We start from the raw sequence: 18,994 nt of genomic DNA, 5'->3' as shown, positions 1-18,994 counted from the left end.
GCTTCCCTTAATAAATTGTTTCTCTCCCATCACATGGAAGTTAATTTTAACCCTGATGAGTCAATAAAATCTCAATAATGCATTTTTAGAAAAAATCCAAGATAACAAGTGTAAAATTAGAATGCGATATCTCGAATTTTCCTCTTGATATAGACGTCAAGTTTTGGATCGCCCTTAACCCATTCCACCTTACCTATACCTAAATAATAGCCTAAGTGCCAAACAGTATTGATTGACTGTAAGAATATTAGTTTTTATTTAACATTAATTAATCAGTGCGATTGAACATCAATTTTCCTTTCAATTAGGAAAGATATATTCCAAATCTGTTGCTTTACTGACATAATATTTTCCAAGAGTTGTTAAATGTCTCAAAGCTGCCGTTATCAGATACAATTCTAGAATAATCTTGTGTCGGAAGTTTTATGACCTACGAAGACAAAATGGGATTGTGATATCGGCACATATTCAAAATACGAGCACAAAGGGTTAATCAGGAAATCCTAAATTATTTTGAGGGATAATGATCTGTCCAAATGTTAGGCTTTTAGCGCTCCGGCTTCACTTAAGTGCAGAAGCAACACTCTGATGTAGAGAATCTACTAGCATAATTGAAATTAATACCTTTAAGCTATTACCTCACATTAAAAGCCTCCCTGCATTTACATAATTATCACATTAAATTTCATGCTCAATTTAGAAGGACATTTGATGAAGTTAATGCTTTAGGGCTAAAAATTTTCATTGCTACTATAGAAACACTCTTCTAACTCATAAATCATTAGCCATTAGAGCACTAATATGCAAGCTAAGTGATCAAATTCGAGAAATGATTCCTTAAAATAATTTTAAGGAGTGTTCTGTAGCGAAACGCCTGTCCTTGTCACCTTTCTTACAACTGAAATAATTGTTAATTCATGACGACACGAATACGATACACTACCAGTGATAACCTATTATTGCGGTGCAGGTTGTATACTACAGATTCACTCTCAAACAACGCAGCGAGTAGAAACAAATTAAGGCCACGATCGCTTCCTTCCTATTCCGATCCCTTTCCTCTCCCATCGTCGCCATTAGAACTATCTGTGTCGGAGAGACGTAAAGCAAATTGTATTCTGCTTATATTTTTGTTCTAGATGAATACATTTTAAAGAAATTGGTATTGTAATATTTGTTGCTAAATGCTACTGAAATGAAGTGTAATTGTTCGGTTCCGAATTTCTCTCCCCTAAAATAAATAAATAAATAAATAAATAAATAAATAAATAAATAAATAAATAAATAAATAAATAAATAAATAAATAAATAAATAAATAAATAAATAAATAAATTAATTAATTAATTAATTAATTAATCAATTAAATAAATTAAATAAATAAATGAAATAAATAAAATAAATAAATAAATAAATAAATAAATAAATAAATAAATAAATAAATAAATAAGTAAATAAATAAATACTTTATCTGTGTGTTGAAATGTGCCTGTATGATATTAATTCATAAGACCTTCCCATCCAGTTACTCAGAGTTCGATTCCCAGATATCTCACAAACTTAGGAGTGATTCGGGGAGCACTCATCCTGAGTGAACATAACTGACAAGAAAAGTAGGTTAAGATTTCATTCTCGTCCATTCTAGGAATACTTTTCTCTAGTTTCCCTGCTTAAACTCATGACTGCTTCCTACCTTGTTCTAACTAAAAGTTCAGGATGATTTAGTTGGAAGAGAAAATACTTCGAGAAGTAGTAGTAGCAGCAGCGACTACTTAAAGCACATAATATTACATGAACATGACCCCGATGTGCAATGTGAATGGAATTACAGCTCTTTCAGACATAGGTCTAAAAAACCTTACAAAAATTATTACAGACGTACAAATATTTAATTGATGTATTTGTCGATGCAGAAACCGCACATAATGTGCAGGAGAACCCACATGATTTACTTTATTTATTTTATTGGAAATAGCATCCACTACTTCCTCTCAACATATTTACTAGTCTTTCTGAGACACACTGTATAAACATGGTAACTGCATAGGTTATTGAACATATTTAACACGCACAATGTAGGCCTACTAAACGGAGTATTTAGATGTAAGCAGAAACGGAAGAGGAATATGATGTAGCATTGGTATTTAGAAGGAAGAGGAGCGTACAGCTCGTAAGATACTGACCCTAGCTAGTATGTAACATTTCATACCAAATTACTTATTGAGAAAAATATCCTTATGTAATGAGCGGACTTCGATTTAGGTTAACACCTACACTACCGGGCGAGTTGGCCATGCGGTTAGAAGCGCGCAGCTGTGAACTCGCATCCGGGAGATAGGGGGTTCGAACCCCACTGTCGGCAGCCCTGAAGATGGTTTTCCGTTGTTTCCAATTTTCACACCAGGCAAATGCTGGGGATGTGCCTTAATTAAGGCCACGGCCGCTTCCTTCCCATTCCTAGGCCTTTCCTATTCCATCGTCGCCATAAGGCCTATCTGTGTCGGTGCGACGTAAAACAAAATAGCAAAAAACTTACACTATTTCTCATGAAATATGCGAAAATAAATTACTATGCATTTATATGACCAAAATTGTTTAAGTCACAGTAGGCCTACCTAAAAATTCCTAAGTTGATGTTAGAACCCATTTTTCACCTATTTTATGTGATTTGAACAAAAATGAATTTTTATTTCATAAAAATAAGTAGGTAAATATTTTATTTTATTAGCAAGAGTAATTATCCAAAGTCAACAATCTCAGAGTGTGTTTTGCACTACAAGCCCAAGCTGAAGTAAACGACTCGAATGGAAGTTGTTTCAGATGGCTAATATAATAATAATAATAATAATAATAATAATAATAATAATAATAATAATAATAATCTCGTGTGGCTATTTCTAGCCCGGTACAGCCCTCGTAAGGCAGACGAGGGTGGGCTTATCTGCCGCGAATGGCAAACTGCGTGTTATTGTGGTGGAGGGCAGTGTTGTGTGTGTGTGTGTGTTTGTTTGTGTGTGTGTGTGTGTGTGTGTTTGTATGAGTTGCAGAGATTTTTGGAACAGTACAGATACCCGGTCCTCGATCCAAGGGAATTAACCATTTAAGATTTAAATACCCGAGTTCGATACACTGCCAGTTACCTACACATGGCAGATGCCGCCCACCCTCATCGGAGGGTTTGCCTTACAATGCCTGCAGTCGGCTAGAAATAACCACACGAAATTATTTATTATACTGGTTTGCTGTGTAGGACGGCGCATTGTCGTGTAACGAAATCACTTTGCCTTGTCTTTTGACCCATTCTGGTCGTCTTTCGATCTATGCGTGATATAAATTAATCATTTGTTGGCGATAGCGTTGTGCATTAACGGTTTAGCCGCTTTGGTCCCACCAGACACAAAGCATGGTCTTCTTGCCGAAGCGTTTTGGCCTTCGTTTTGAACCGGCTTCGCCAGGTGACAGCCACGACTTTCTCCGCTTCGGGTTTACCGGGCGAGTTGGCCGTGCGCGTAGAGGCGCGCGGCTGTGAGCTTGCATCCGGGAGATAGTAGGTTCGAATCCCACTATCGGCAGCTCTGAAGATGGTTTTCCGTGGTTTCCCATTTTCACACCAGGCAAATGCTGGGGCTGTACCTTAATTAAGGCCACGGCCACTTCCTTCCAACTCCTAGGCATTTCCTATCCCATCGTCGCCATAAGACCTATCGGTGTCGGTGCGACGTAAAGCCCCTAGCAAAAAAAAATCCGCTTCGGGTTTTCAAAATTAATCCATTTTTCGTCATCCGTTACAATTCGGTACAGAAATGATTTTCTTTCGCGGCGTCGAAACAGCATTTTACAAATGACTTTGCGATTTTCCATTTGCCGTTCATTCGAATCGTGTGAGGCCCATTTACCGAGTTTACTGATGATCTTCCCCATTGCTCGTAAACTTCTGCTGATTGTTTCTTGTGACACATTTAATGCTTTTGCCAATTGCTGGTGAGTTTGAGTTGTGTCATCATCCAGTAACGGCTGCAATTGCTCGTCACCATATGTTTCTCTCAGCAAACGATGACTTTGCACAGTATTTTTCTTTTGTTTAACTAAGAAAAGCAATGCGTGCCGCAAATGTTCTTTTTCAGACACAAACGTGGACATGATCACTGAACGATTCAACACAGAAGCTAGTGTTTGGCGGACTGGACTTGTGTGTGTTGGTAGGTTAATGTCAGACGAACAAACTGACGTACGTGTCAAATTCATACACTGCGTACTGTTCGCTGGCGCCATCTCTTAGTGAAACTGGAAAAGATTTATGCATACACCTGGTGGGTATAACTACATGAAACAAAGAAAAATGTCTGTGCGTACATGTTTTATGTTTGATGTTTGATTCTGCTACATTATACTAACGCATATTACACATATAAATTATATATAAAATATCAGTATACTCTGAAACCTACAGATTCACCACCGTCTCTCCTTACAGCTACTAGACCGCACTCTTTGTCAATCATATTTACGTGTGTAGTGCGATCCAATTTCTTCGCCTAAACGTCACAGCAAAAGCTAAAAGAATAGTAGAACATGTAGGTTGAGGGGGACCAGGGACCAACGGTGAAATTCTGCGAACCAAAGTAGACACATCGACACATCTTAAACATAAACTAAACGTTTTAGTCTAGTATGGGGACTGTGTATAAAAATATGTACCAGTTTATAGACTACTATGCACCGGATACTTGTATGCAGGAGTTGCATAAATTCTTCACAAGTAAGTTAGTTGTCTCTTTTAAGTTACTTGTAATACTCGCCCTCCCATTTTAATTTAAGAGGATTTAGAATTTATATCTGACGGTGATTCAATACAATTATGTAGGCCCTACACTAATTTTTAATATAGGCCTACTATTCGTTGGGCAAATGTTTTCACTCATGGAGTAGCCTACTTTGCATGGAGGATGCATACTGGAGCTCAGTAGAACTAGGATGGCGCAGTTGAGCGTGGCTCACTTACGGTCACTTCATGGGGTTACTGACTATGATTTTCCTATTGCAGCCCTCCATATAATAATAATAATAATAATAATAATAATAATAATAATAATAATAATAATAATAATAATAATAATAAAATAACTATTTTTGAGAACGCATCACATTGAATTATGAATTTAAGAAAACAGCGGAATACTAGAGAGCTTGAGAAAACAGCGGAGTACTAGAGAGTTTGACATAAACATTGCTGTTTTATGTTCACGTTACAGATGACCAGCCTGAACTAGAGAAGTTCCCAGGCTACAGTTTAATAGCTCGTAAGATTTCCTCATCCATAAATTGCTTTTGATTTATCTACGTCGCGTAACTGAGAGCTTGTATTCGAGAAATGGTTGTTTCGAATCCTACTGTGCGAGCCCTGAAGATGGTTTTCCGTGATTTCCCGTATTTGTGCCAGTGAAATGCTGGGGGCTGTAGGTCTACCTTAATTGAGGCGTTGTCATGGGAAACGTAGAATGTAAGTCAAACGAATCGAAATTTCTTTCTTTTTCATGTAGAAAATATTAAACGCTCATGCCGGTGACGTGGAAAAGGTAGCAAGTCAACTGGTAGAGTATATTTGCTTCTACGATTGATGCAAGATGGAACCTATGTTAAGTCCACGAGGTTTGGCATGGAGAAGGTAGTAAGTCAGCTCGTGCCTCTGGTGGAACGAGGCTTAGCTGTTTCCATTTGTTGGGTCAACTGCGTGTAAACCTTATTTAAAGCTATTATACGTAGTTCGTCATAGTTTATTTCAGTTGCCAGAATGCCCCCGAAACCTATTTCATTCAAAATGGTAAGTCGTTATTGCCATCATCTTGACATGACGTTCATACTAGTTCTTTGTTTAGTATTCGGAAGATAGTGGGTTCGAACCCCGCTGTCGGCAGCCTTGAAGATGGTTTTCCGTGGTTTCCCATTTCCACACCAGTTAAATGCCGGGGCTGTTCCTTAATTAAGGCCACGGCTGCTATGTGTGACGTAAAGCAACTTGTAAAAACAGTTCTTTGTTTTATAAATAGGTATTACGTGTGTCCAACAACAGTCCCAGAAGAAGTTGCGGAAATGATCAGAGAGGCTAAACATTTTCAACCGTTTAATGTAATCGTGATGATACCTGGGGACTTCGCCATGGAAACAAGATATATTTAAATACTCAACACCTTAGGATTAGGACTGGAAGGATTTCCAGAGCTGAACGTCCATCGATCAAGATAAGACAATCATTCAAAGAGTTAGAACCGTGGAAGGAGCACATCTTTAAAAAAGGGAGGTCCTGTCACGCGATCCTTAGACTACAACCACTTGGCAGGAAACCAGCCACCAGCGAAAGGAAAGAAAAGGACTTATTGGCCATGCTAGATTTCTTCGACGAAAATATCATGCGTTTTGCCGTGAAATTTGTGCTTGAATCATATACGTCAACTGACAAACTGATTAGACAGTGATTTTTCACAATATGTTTTATCGCATAACTTGTGCCTGAAACAAAAATTAGCATAAATTTGTATGTTAAACTGATAAATGGACAACTCCTTGATTTTACATGGTATTTGTTCAATATCCTCTCCTTCACAATGCTGGCACGATTTTTTCTTCTCCTGTAAAATTCGCTTTTTTTATGACTTACTGCCTTTCCCATGTCAATGCCTGAATTAAGGCCACGTCATCTACCTTCCCAGTTTTAGCCTTTCCCCATCCTTGCGTCGCCGAAAATACTCGATGTGTAAACGCGACTTTAAACTACAGTACTAGCACAATAATGGCACGTGGCATCCGCAGAGGGCTGTTGTAGGTCTTTCGAACTAATACCATGGGCGACCTGCGCGTCTGTGAGGATGGGGTATTACCAAGGATTAAATCTTATACTGAAGATGGCACGACCACCCAGTCGATGGACCAGAGGATAAACAATGAAGGTTCAAATCCGGGACCTGTTTGGGAATTGAACCCGGGATCCCTTGGACGTTTAGCCACAGAGCCGGACATTCCTCCTGAGATTGTTCGAACCTACAAGCTACCGAATGCAAGCTCACAGCTAAGTGTGTGTGTGGGGGGGGGGGGTGAGGATTTTTAGAATACATCCACGGTAACACCTGCCTGTCACAAAAGGTGACTGAAAGTAGGAACAAGGGCCTTTACATTGGAGAGTGTGACTCTGCGACTACGGCTCCCCTGAGTCTGGCATTTTTCTTACCTGACCTCCGTTGGTCAACTCTTGTTCCCTTCCGACCCCGACGAAGGACGACCTCAGAGTACGACTTCTCCGTTGCTATGTGTTTTCGCTGGGTCAGAGGCACTGGCAGAAGTGTCTTTGAGGCATTCGAGGTATGGTGTTATCGTCGAATGCTCCGGATCACCTGGTAGATCGGATTCGAAATGAGGAAGTTCTGTCACGGATGGGGAAGGAGCGGAATATTATCAACACAACCAAGGCCTGGAAAGTCGTCTACTTCGGTCAAGTGATGCGACACCGCCAGAAGTACAGTCTAATCAATCTCATCCTGCAGGGAAACACACACGGTATCTATATATATATAAACATGGATGTTGGTACGTTTGAAGCTAATAGACTCAAAAACTACAGGACCGATTTCGCTGAAATTTTTACAGTTTGTTCTTATTACATCTGAGAGGGATTATGAAGTGGTTTGAATGAAATCTGATTGGTAGTTCGGCACTAAGGCGTAAAAAATAAAATAGGGGAAGATAAGCAAACCGCAAGACAAGTCCGATCAGCGGGTTGCCTACCCAACAGTATGTGAAGATTATGATGTGTTCCTTAAAACTTATTCCTGGAAAAATTACTGTAGGTGCAAGAAACCCCTAGCACCCCTAAAGGAAGGGGTTGAAACTTAAAAATCCGAAAATGACTATATTAGTGACGAATTCATAGTCTTTGGGGCTAGCTGAGATGAACTGTGACACTCTGAATGCCGTTTAAGTCAAAGTTCGTTCCCAATCGGTATGGTAAACATATTATGACTTACTGTTTGGGAAAGAAAACTGTAGGGTAAGACACACATACGGGCGGAATCGTACAACTGAAGATGTTACAGACGTTAAAATTGGTATTTGGAATCTTCTTTTTATTTTTGGAAAATCCAGAAACTATATTATCGGTATTAAATGTTCATAAAATTATTGAAATGGGCAGGAAAACAATATGACTACGACAGGCATATCAAGATGATCTGACCTATTTACAAGGAATGCTGTGGAGCAGCGCACGGGTCCACTAGTCTCATATAAACCGAACTTACTCTGCGCTACGGCAGATGCAATATGGGAAGCGCGCACGTAGTTCTTGACCTTGCAAGCAGCCTGCACGTGTTCGACCGGAGCAAGCATGAGTCGCCAGTCTGAATCTCAGCTGTCAACATGATGAGACAGTTATCTTTGTAAAAGTTCTGGTTTTATCTGAATGGTCATTTGAACAGCCATAACTCTTGCTATGGTGGGCAGAAAATCCTAATGGTGTTTGTGAAGGATAGGAAGATTGGTGTTTGTGTGCTGTTAGTGCAAGACGAATACTTGGGCCACTATTTTCGAGACGACAGTAAATGCAGAGAGGTACCAAGATGACGCTTTGACGCCGTTCATCCATCAGTTGAGGGAAGGAAAAATAGCGTGGGTGGTTTCAACAGCAGAAGATTCCCTTTTTAAAATCTCGGAAGTGTTTGCAGACAAAGCGATCAGTGCTGGTCTATTTTCCCCTTGTTCTCCAGATCCAACAGTGTGTGATTTTTACTTGTGGGTTAAACTGAAAGAAAAAGTGTATCGAACAAATCCTCACACATTGGAGGAACTGAAAGAAAACATTATGAATGAAATCAGAAACATTACAGTTTCAGAACTCAGCGTCAGCCAGAATATGATTACCAGATGCAATGCCTGTATAACCCAGGAAGGACAACACTTCCAGTATCTTTTATAAGGTAATATTTTATATAAGATTGTATACACGCTTAAAGCACGGTGGCCGCGCGCGACGTAAGTTCGGCTGAGGCAGCTGCCGTAGCGCAGAGTACAAACACCGTGCGTTCGGTCTGAGATTGTATGAGAGATCCCTGTATGTGGGAGATGAGTCCCAGGCAGAAGAAGGATCATGTGTCTTGAAAACCTACGTCAGCGGTTCGGGCTTTTCTCAATATATCTCCCCAGATCAGCTATGAATAGGATGACGTAGCTAACATAACTGCCAGCGTCCGCTTACTGATCTGGAATAATAATAATAATAATAATAATAATAATAATAATAATAATAATAATAATAATAATAATAATAATAATAATAATAATAATAATAATAATACGATTGCAGCCTACGTTGAAGAAAATTTAGTGAGGATTATTGTTGAAAGGAAGAAAAAAATCTTGATTTTTAACCCCGGGCGTTGCTGGTAGATACCCATGTAATACATGTAGCCCACTGTAGGCTACATTGAGTTTTCATCCCTGAGGCTGGTTGGATCGTCGAAAAGCGCTATCAAAGGTGGTCGGGCACAGACCTAACCACTATATCCCACTTAGCGTCGAGGTTAACTTACATATAGCGGAGGCATTCATTTTACACTCCTCCAAAGACATTTATAGCCTGTACAGAGGTGGCGATAGCATTGCTTTGTAGCTATAACATCATAATTCTATCGAGCCAGTTGACTACGCGGTTTAGCTCACGTAGCTATGGGCTTACATTCAGGAAATTGTGGGATCGAACCCCATTTTCGGCAGTCTTGAATATGTTTACCCGTGGTTCCCCATTTTCATACCAAGCATACCATAACTAAGGCCACGGTTACTTCGTTCTCAGCTCTGCCGTGTCTATAAGATATATCTGTGGCGGTGCAACGTTAAAAAGCTCATACTTGTGACATCCCGCCTCTAGAGATGATAAAAAAGTACAGTTGCCGTCTTTCTCCTGAGAATTATAAAATATCTTTGAGTCTTTCTTGTGGTATTGAAAATAGTTAGATTGTCAGAGTGTTCGAAAGACTAAATTTACAGACTAGTGGTAGGCCTACAATGTTCTTGGAATTTACTATCATCGGTGTTGAATCGATAAGCTGTTAAAAAAATACAGATGGAAATTGAAATTTTGTATAGACCTGTTAGTGTATATCATCGGCTTACTTCTAAAACCTCGTATATCCCGATGCACTTTCTACGCATTATTTTCCTTAAGCCTGGCCACGCCTCCCAGCCATATACGGAGTTGCAATCCATCAGAACAATTTTCATTGTGAACAATTTCCTATGCTGTTGTGTAAAGGAAAATGGACCTTATAATACGGCATAGTAGGGATGTTGTTTTCATCACGTATTTACTCACTCCTAATGCATAATGCATTTAAGGTTCAATTTCCTTTACACATTAGCAGAGGAAAATGAACACAACGAAAATCGTTCTGATGGGCTGCATATCAGTATGTGGCTGGGAGGCGTGACCAGTCTTAAGGAAAATAATGGGTAGAAAAAGCATTGCGAGATACGAGGTTTTAGAAGTTAGCCGTCGATATACGTTTTCTCATGCGTGTTTTCTCTTCCCCATAAGTATATAGGCCTGCTGTAAGTACTGTAGGTCCCTATGTTGATACATTCACAGTTGATACCTGGTTTCTGTTTCGTCGGAGAACGTTAGACCACGTCATAAATTAAAATTAATTAAAAGACTGTCTGGCTCGTTGGCTGAATGGTCAGCGTACGGCTTTCAGTTCAGAGGGTTCCGGGTTCGATTCCCGGCCGGGTCGGGGATTTTAATCTTCATTGGTTAATTCCAAAGGCCCGGGGGCTGGGTGCTTGTGCTGTCCCCAACATCCCCGCAACTCACACACCATACATAACACTATTCTCCTCCACAATAACACGCAGTTACCTACAGATGGCAGATGCCGCCCACCCTCATCAGAGGGTCTGCCTTACAAGGGCTGCACTCGGCTAGAAATAGCCACACAACATTTATTTTATTATTAAAAAACTGAACTTTTCCGATACTGAACTGATAATAATAATAATAATAATAATAATAATAATAATAATAATAATAATAATAATAATAATAATAATAATAATAATAATAATAATCGTATGGCCTCAGCTACCGTGTGCAGACATTTCAATTTGACGCCATCTGGCTGTCTGCTCGTCAATTTCGACGTTCCGTTTTTCTCTAGGCCCCCACTAGGTGGCAGACCGAGTAAACCGAAACTCTCTTGGGCGTCTATGGCTGAGATTTAATTAATTTTGTCGGGTAAACACCAAATGTGTCACCAGAGATCTTTTACATGCCGACATCGTACGACATGGAGTGTCGAATGGACTTTTTTCCGCCCTTCAAAAATCCGACTACCTCTGCCGGGTTTGAACCCGCCATCTTGGGATCCGCAGGCCGACACTCTACCGCTGATCCACAGAGGCAGCTACTGAACTGATAAAAAATTATTAATAAACGTAGTGGTGTTGATAGTTTCCACTATTTAGCTAGATATCAGAAGGCGTAACGTTGTAGGAAGGTGTGCCAAACCCCACGCCCTACAGCTGAGAAGAAATGTACTAGAGCAGAAGTTTTTATTGAATATTGTTTCTTGCGGATAACTTCTTTTTGAAGTTAATATTTAAAATAGTACATTGTAGTTAGGAGTCAGCCTATCCTTATGGAAATATCTTCTTCTTGTGTAGCAAAGGAATGTGATGAAAACATATACAGTATGTAGCTACTACGAAACAACGAACAGTGATTGCATTACAAAACTCAAGGAGACCGACATAAAAGCGAAATAGTTATTAGCTGGAAATTCGAAATATTCAGAACGTAAGCATGCTGAATTTGTTTCACTTTTTTGCTAGAAATCAGATATCGGAAAAGGTAAAGTCGTAGGAACGGGTGCCGAAATCCTGGCTCTGCAGCTGAGCAGCAACGTACTAGAGCAGAAGTTCTTACCTATTACGCTATAAAGGTAAGTGTTTTTCTGCCCGAAGGCAGGTCCGAACCTCCGCAGAGGTGTTCCTGAGCCGGAGTTTAGGTGCGGTAGGGTGGCCAGTTCCTTTCCGCTCCTCCATTTCCTTACCCCCAACCAACAGCGCGTGGCAACCCATCCAACTCCTGACCACACCCAACGTTGCTTAACTTCGGAGATCTCATGGGATATTACGCTATAGGTTAGTCTAAAACCGGAAGCCTTTCTTTAAAACTGGATGGATATATCAAAGTGTCAAAGATATAAATAACTTATGCTTCCGTACATTTGGGAACGGTAGGGCCAGTTATTATTTCGCTTCTATGTGTACCTATTTTAGCTTCCGTTGCCTATTCGAAAGTTTAACCCCCCCCCCCCACGTTTGGCCTTTCCTGAGTTTTTATGGATATTATCTACTCTAATAAACTTAATTTTTCGAAATAAAATATGGTATCGTTCCAAAGTACTGTATTAGCCTATATTCATAGTAAAGGGGTCAATTTTAATTTAATAAGTTAGATAACAAATTATATTCGCACAAATGATATTTTCATATTACATAAATCTCTACTAAAAATCTCACCCAAATGCCAACTGGTCGAGATAGTTGCCATGTCGCACACCTGCTAGCTTACATCAAACCCTTTTTTTATTATTTTAGTGCCCATTTTCGTCATTTTAAATTGTTTTCGTTATTTTGTTACCTATTTCCTAACCTTTTAGTGCTTATTTACCTGGCTATGTTAACTAGTCTTCTTTTTGTGAGTGATATCCAGATGACAATGATTGGCAACGAAATTAAATGAATGCATAAAGTAGGCTACACAACAACAAACAAACCAATTTTGTAAAATCAAGATATTATAATATATCAAAGAAAGAAATTTCATGATGCTGAAGAAGAAGGATAAAAAGGAAATATACGAAATGAAGAAAAATACATGTAGATTAAACATATTTAGAGTAGTGGGCTCTATATACTAAAACAGGCTTGTATTATTGTTCTTCTCTACAGGTTAACAACCGCCGCGTCAAAGGGCTGCCTATGGTCGTAATATTGAAAGATGCGTTCTGACAGTTCTTAGAGGGATGTCCGTTTGCTGCCTGCCTAGGTGGGTAGAAGGGAGTAGGGGGATACGGTTGCCATGGGGTTGTGGGCGGCCCCACTTTGTTTGCCATGGAGATATGTTTGCTGGCCCGTTCGTGTTGCTTAGAGTTGCCAAACCTCTCACTTCTGAGTTCGTACAACAGAACACAGCGGTCTGAACGTACGAACAAGTGATCCGAAAGCGAATGGAAGGAGAAAGGAATGTTGCAGGAATGTGGCAACACCATGCAATGTCAAGTGCAATGATGCTCTTTCCAGTCCTATCTGTCAGAACGCTTCTTTTAGTATTACGGCAATAGGAGTGAGTGGGATGGAAGAGGAGGAAGCTGTGTTGCCAATTTTTTTCCGCAGAACAGCTAATATTATCATTTTGCTTCTCTAAATGTTACCATGCGGAGCGGCTTTTATGTTTCTTGTCTTGATCCGCGCCAATGACAGCTCAATAGGCTAGGGGAAAATATTCCTCTACTCAAGCCGTACTAGTGAAAGCCTTGCGTATACGCTGAAAACGTGAGAATGCTGGATGGCAGTTTCTTGTCAACTCCGCGTGTAGTGACGTGCTGGGTTGCGATATTATGTCGTCTTATATCATATTGTGCTAGTTCCCTTGTTCATGATCCAATGCCCATGTGTAAAGATAAATTAACGTAACTGTACCGTACTGTGGGATGCATGTTTGCAAGAGGTATTTGCGCACTCCTACAGGCTAATATCGCGATATCGTCGTTGCGCCTCGAAATACCGGTATGTGGCAATGTTAAGGGGAGAAATACTGACCCGTAGTACGTGTATCACTTAGAACGAAAATTAATTTATATAGTTCATGCAATATTGAATCATAGATGACAAAACCTTTCTGGTCAGTGTTCTAGGCTGAAATATTTTCACATGGCTCTTTTGTAGGCGTAACGGCAACTTCCATTACAACAGAGTCTCGTAGAAACTCACAGAAAGTTCATGGTCTGTACTAACACTGCATTTTACAACACACTTGAGGGGGAGGTACAATGACTTTATAACCTACTAATAGCTTAGGCTAATATTTTAAATAAAACACCATCAGATAAATATTTACACAGAATTTACAGGATATCGGAGTCTTTCCTTGTAAAGCAAACTTTCATGCTGCTGCAAGTATTGCATTCCAGTAAATCTATACAGTGTGCTTTGTAAGTGAGGGCTCGATCAAGATTTACTACAAAGTAGCCTGTTTGTAAATCGAGCAGTGGTTTAGTCACCTGGAATATTTTCTTGTTGTCAGCCTGCGTTTGAGGTGTTTTTGAAGTATTCACTCATAGACTACTTGTTTTTCGTTGTCATAATGGTTCTCCAACAATTTCAGTATCTGAGGAGTCCAAAGGAGAAATCAGCTAACTCTAAATAAAAATATTATCAAACTAGCAATTACCCGCGGCTTCGCTCGCGTGGATTTCGTGAAACAATAAGAGTAATCGTTCCTCGGTACTGTACTAAGTCATTATCTGAAAATCCCTAATGTATAAACATTCATCGACAAATTGAGTTTCATTTACCCCGGAAACTCTTTGTAAACCACGTTTGTGTTATTGCCTTTTGGGGCTAAGATAACCATGCAACATAGAATTGTACGCCCTACATATGAGAAATAATCTTCTCTCAAATTGAAAAAAGAAAAAGAAAGATGTTTATTTTTAAAGTAGATTCCAAATATCGTCGCTGCCGGGACAAAACCTCCTATGTGGAATATTTTGGCTTAGAACATTGGCCGGTAAGGTTCTGTCATCTAAGGTGCAATATTGTGTGAATGTGGTCAAAGCATTTTCGCTCTTCATAATGTATGTGCTGCGGGTCAGTATATCTCCAAAAATATTATCACATAGGAGGTTTTGTCCCGGCAACGACGATATATATCTCCACGTCATAACATTTTCAGTTTTGAGATAGGCTGTAAGAATCCCCACAAAACGAATTTAACCCCTTTTCAGTCCTTCCCATTTTCTGAAAACAAAAAGAAATACACGTTCCTTTATTTTTAAAGTAGATTCCCAATGCTAATTTTCGCGTCTGTAACATCATCATCAGTTTGTGAGATGTAAGCATCCTCATTAAAAATTATTTACTTCTTTTTCACTTCTTTTCACCCACCGTTAAGTGCCTTTTCCGAAAACAAAAAGTATGTGATCCTGTATTTTTAAAGGACTTTCCAAATACCAAGTTTTTTCTGTATTTTGCTTTTAATCGCACCGACACAGGTAGGTCTTATGGCGACGATGGGACAGGAAAGGGCTAGGAATGGGAAGGAAGCGGCAGTGACCTTAATGAAGGTACAGCCCCAGCATTTTCCTGGTGTGAAAATGGGAAACCACGGAAGACCATCTTCAGGCCTGCCGACAGTGGGATTCGAACCCACCATCTCCCGGATACAAACTCACAGCTACGCGCTCCTAACCGCACGGCTAACTCGCCCGGTAATACCAAGTTTCATGTCTGATGTTAAGTTTTTTGACATATAATTACTGCAGATATACCGGTACTCATTTTCAAAATTCACCCACTTTTTCAATTCTTTTCAACCCCTTAAGTGGATTTTCCGATAACAAAAAAGTAGGCTACGTGTTTCTTTATTTTTAAAGGAGATTTAAAATACGGTACCAAATTTCACTTCTGAACATCTTCAGTTTTTGAGATATAAGTAACCTCATAAAATTAATTCAACTTCTTTTTCCCTTTATTCCACCCCCTCTCACTTTAAGTGGACTTTCCGAAAACAAACAATATGTGTTTCTGAGATATAAGTATCCTCTTAAACAAAATTCAACTCCATCTCCACCCCTCCGCCCCCAAGCTGATTTTCCGAAAACAAAAAAACAAAAAAAAAAAATAGTACGTGTTTATTTTTAAAGGAGATTCCAAATACCAAGTTTCACGTCTGTAACTTCTTTATCTTTTAGAGATACAAGTATCCTCATACAAATAATTCAACGAATATTTCAATTCATTTCCCCCGTAAGTGGATTTCCGAAAACAAAGAGGACGCGTTTCTTTATTTTTAAAGAAGATTGCAAATACCAGTTTTCACGTCTGTAACATCTTTTTTTTTTTTGAGATATAAGTATCCTCACAAAAAGAATTCAGCTCCTTTTTCACTCCACCCCCGTTAAGTTGATTTCCCCCAAAATGCGTGTTTCTTTACTTTTAAAGGAGATTCCAAACACCAATTTTCACTTCTGTAACCATGTTTTTGAGATATAAATATCCACATAAAAAGAATTAAATTTTTTCACTTCCTTTCACCCTCTCTCCTTAATTGAATGTTCCGAGAACAAGAAATACGTGTTTATTTATAAAAGAGCTTCTAAATACAAAATTATCACGACTGTAACATCTTCAGTTTTCGAGATATGTGTCCTCATAAAAGAAATTAAATTCCTTTTCACCCCCTCCTCCCAAGTTTATTTCCCCCCTAAAATGCGCGTTTCTTTATTTTAAAGGATATTTCAAATACCAATTTTCACGTCTGTATCAACTTTAGTTTTCATACGATATAAGTATCCTCATACAAATAATTCAATAAATTTTTCTATTCTTTCACCCCCCTTATTTGGATTTTCCCAAATCAAAGGAATATATGTTACTTTACCTTTAAAGGGGATTCCAAACACCAATTTTCATGTCTGCAACATCGATAGTTTTTGACATATAAGTAGACTCATACGAATAATTTAAGTAACTTTTCGTTTTTTTTCATGCCCGCCTAATTGGATTTTCCAAAAGCAAAAAATATGCATTTCTTTATGAGATGCCAATCACCAATTTTTATGTCTGTAACGTCTTCAGTTTTAGAGATATCAGTATCGTAATACAAAGAATTCAACCCACTTTTCAGTCCTTTCTACACGCTCCTTCCCCCTCCCCCAAGTGGTTTTTCCTAAAACAAAATATAGTATACGTGTTTCTTATTTTTGAAAGGGATTAAAAGTACCAATTTTCACTTCTGTAACATGTTAAGTTTTTGAGATATACTGTAGGCCTATATATGCTCATTCTAAAAATTCACCCCCTTTTTTGTTCCCCTCAAGTGGATTTTTCGAAAAAAATATCTCTCTTTACTTTTACAGAAGATTCCATGTACCAGTTTTTAAGTCTGTAACATGTTAAGTGTCTGAGATCATAGTGTAGGCTTAGATATATATTTTTAAATTTCCACCCCGTTTGTCACTCCCATTCACCCCCTCCCCATTGGATTTTTCAAAAACAAAAAATACGTGTTTATTTATTTTTAAAGGAGATTCCAAACACCAAGTTTTACGTCAGTAATATTTTAAGTTTTTGAGATATAGACATCCTCATTTAAAAATTTCACCCCCCTTTTCACCGCCGTTAGCAACAAAAAAATACGTGTTTCTTTATTTTTAAAGGAGATTCTAAATACCAAAGTTGTGAGATATGGATACACTAATTGTAAAAATTTCTAAAAATTCACCCCATTTGTCACTCCTGTTTAACCCCCATTAATTGGATTTTCCAAAAACAAAAATACGTATTTCTTTATTTTTAAAGGAGATTCCAAATACCGATTTTCATGTCTGTAACATCTTCAGTTTTTGAGATATAAGTCTCCTCATAAAATGTGTTCAACCTATTTCCCTCCCCTTTTTTCACCCCCGTTAATGGGTTTTTCTGAAAACAAAAAATGTACATGATTCTTTATTTTTAAAGGATATTCCAAATACCAAATTTCATGTCTTTAAACTGTTCAGTTTTTGAGAGATAGATACGCTAATTTTAAAAATTCACCCCACTATTCACCCCCTTACCGACGGAATATCCAAAAATCCTCCCTTGGCGGGCACCTACATTGTAATATGAATGTATTCCCAAAATTTCATGCCTTTATGTCCAATTGTTTTGGCTCGGCAATGATGAATCAGTCAGTCAGTCAGTCAGTCAGTCAGTCAGTCAGTCAGTCAGTCAGTCAGTCAGTCAGTCAGTCAGTCAGTCAGTCAGTCAGTCAGGACAAGTTATTATATATATATATATAGATGATATTTCAGTGCAATCTGGCAGCTATTTTTGAGTACGGTAAATATTGTCAACGAAAAAGGGACACGAACAAGTGAAGTCATTGATTAGAAACGGTTATTGTCAAGTGAGCTTTCGGTGTCATCTCGTAGGCCTAGCTGTTTTTGAGTACCGTCAATATTCTCAATTATAAGGGGTAAAATATTGAAAGCAGTTAGAAATTTTACGGTCTAATGGATAAATCAACTAACCCTCAGCGGTCAAATTACTTCCTCTGGTGTCAATATTTTGGCATAAATATTGTTTCCGCTATTTGTTAGACGGTTAAAGGCATTTCATTCTTAAGGAGAGTCATTTTAAACATTGAAACGCTATAGACTAGTTTCTTCAGTTTTCAAGATTAATTAATAGAGATTTTTTCATCGGCTTATACGTATATAGAAGGCAATTCTCATTTTTAAATTTCAGACACACGTACAATATTAAAAGAAAATTATTTAGACCTTCAGTATGTGAAGTCATCTTGTGGTCACGAAGTCAATGCTTACTACAACGACATTACATTAAAAAACAAAAACGAAGTAACATTTCAAGGACTTGATGTTAGTATGGATTTTTATAGTAGTTCTGTGACCTATATGATAGGAATCTATATTAAAAAATGGTGAACTGTGAAAGATTATGCCATTATAGAAAGTTATGGTTTTTCACTGTTCTCATAGAATCACAAGATAGGAAACAGTTTTTAGTGTAATATTACTTACAATTTACTTTGTGTAGGCCTACTCCCGATAGTCATGGATTTCGCTCTTGTTAACTTCGCAGTTAGCTTCTTTTCCAAACAATATGTTGTGGGTGTGACGCAATTACAGAATATTTTTCTAAATCTAATTTACGAACTTTTTT

Source organism: Anabrus simplex, chromosome 1, assembly GCF_040414725.1.
Source record: "Anabrus simplex isolate iqAnaSimp1 chromosome 1, ASM4041472v1, whole genome shotgun sequence".
Classification (NCBI taxonomy): Eukaryota; Metazoa; Arthropoda; class Insecta; order Orthoptera; family Tettigoniidae; genus Anabrus; species Anabrus simplex.
The sequence above is the reverse complement of the archived record's forward strand: the minus strand, read 5'-3'. Positions refer to the sequence as shown.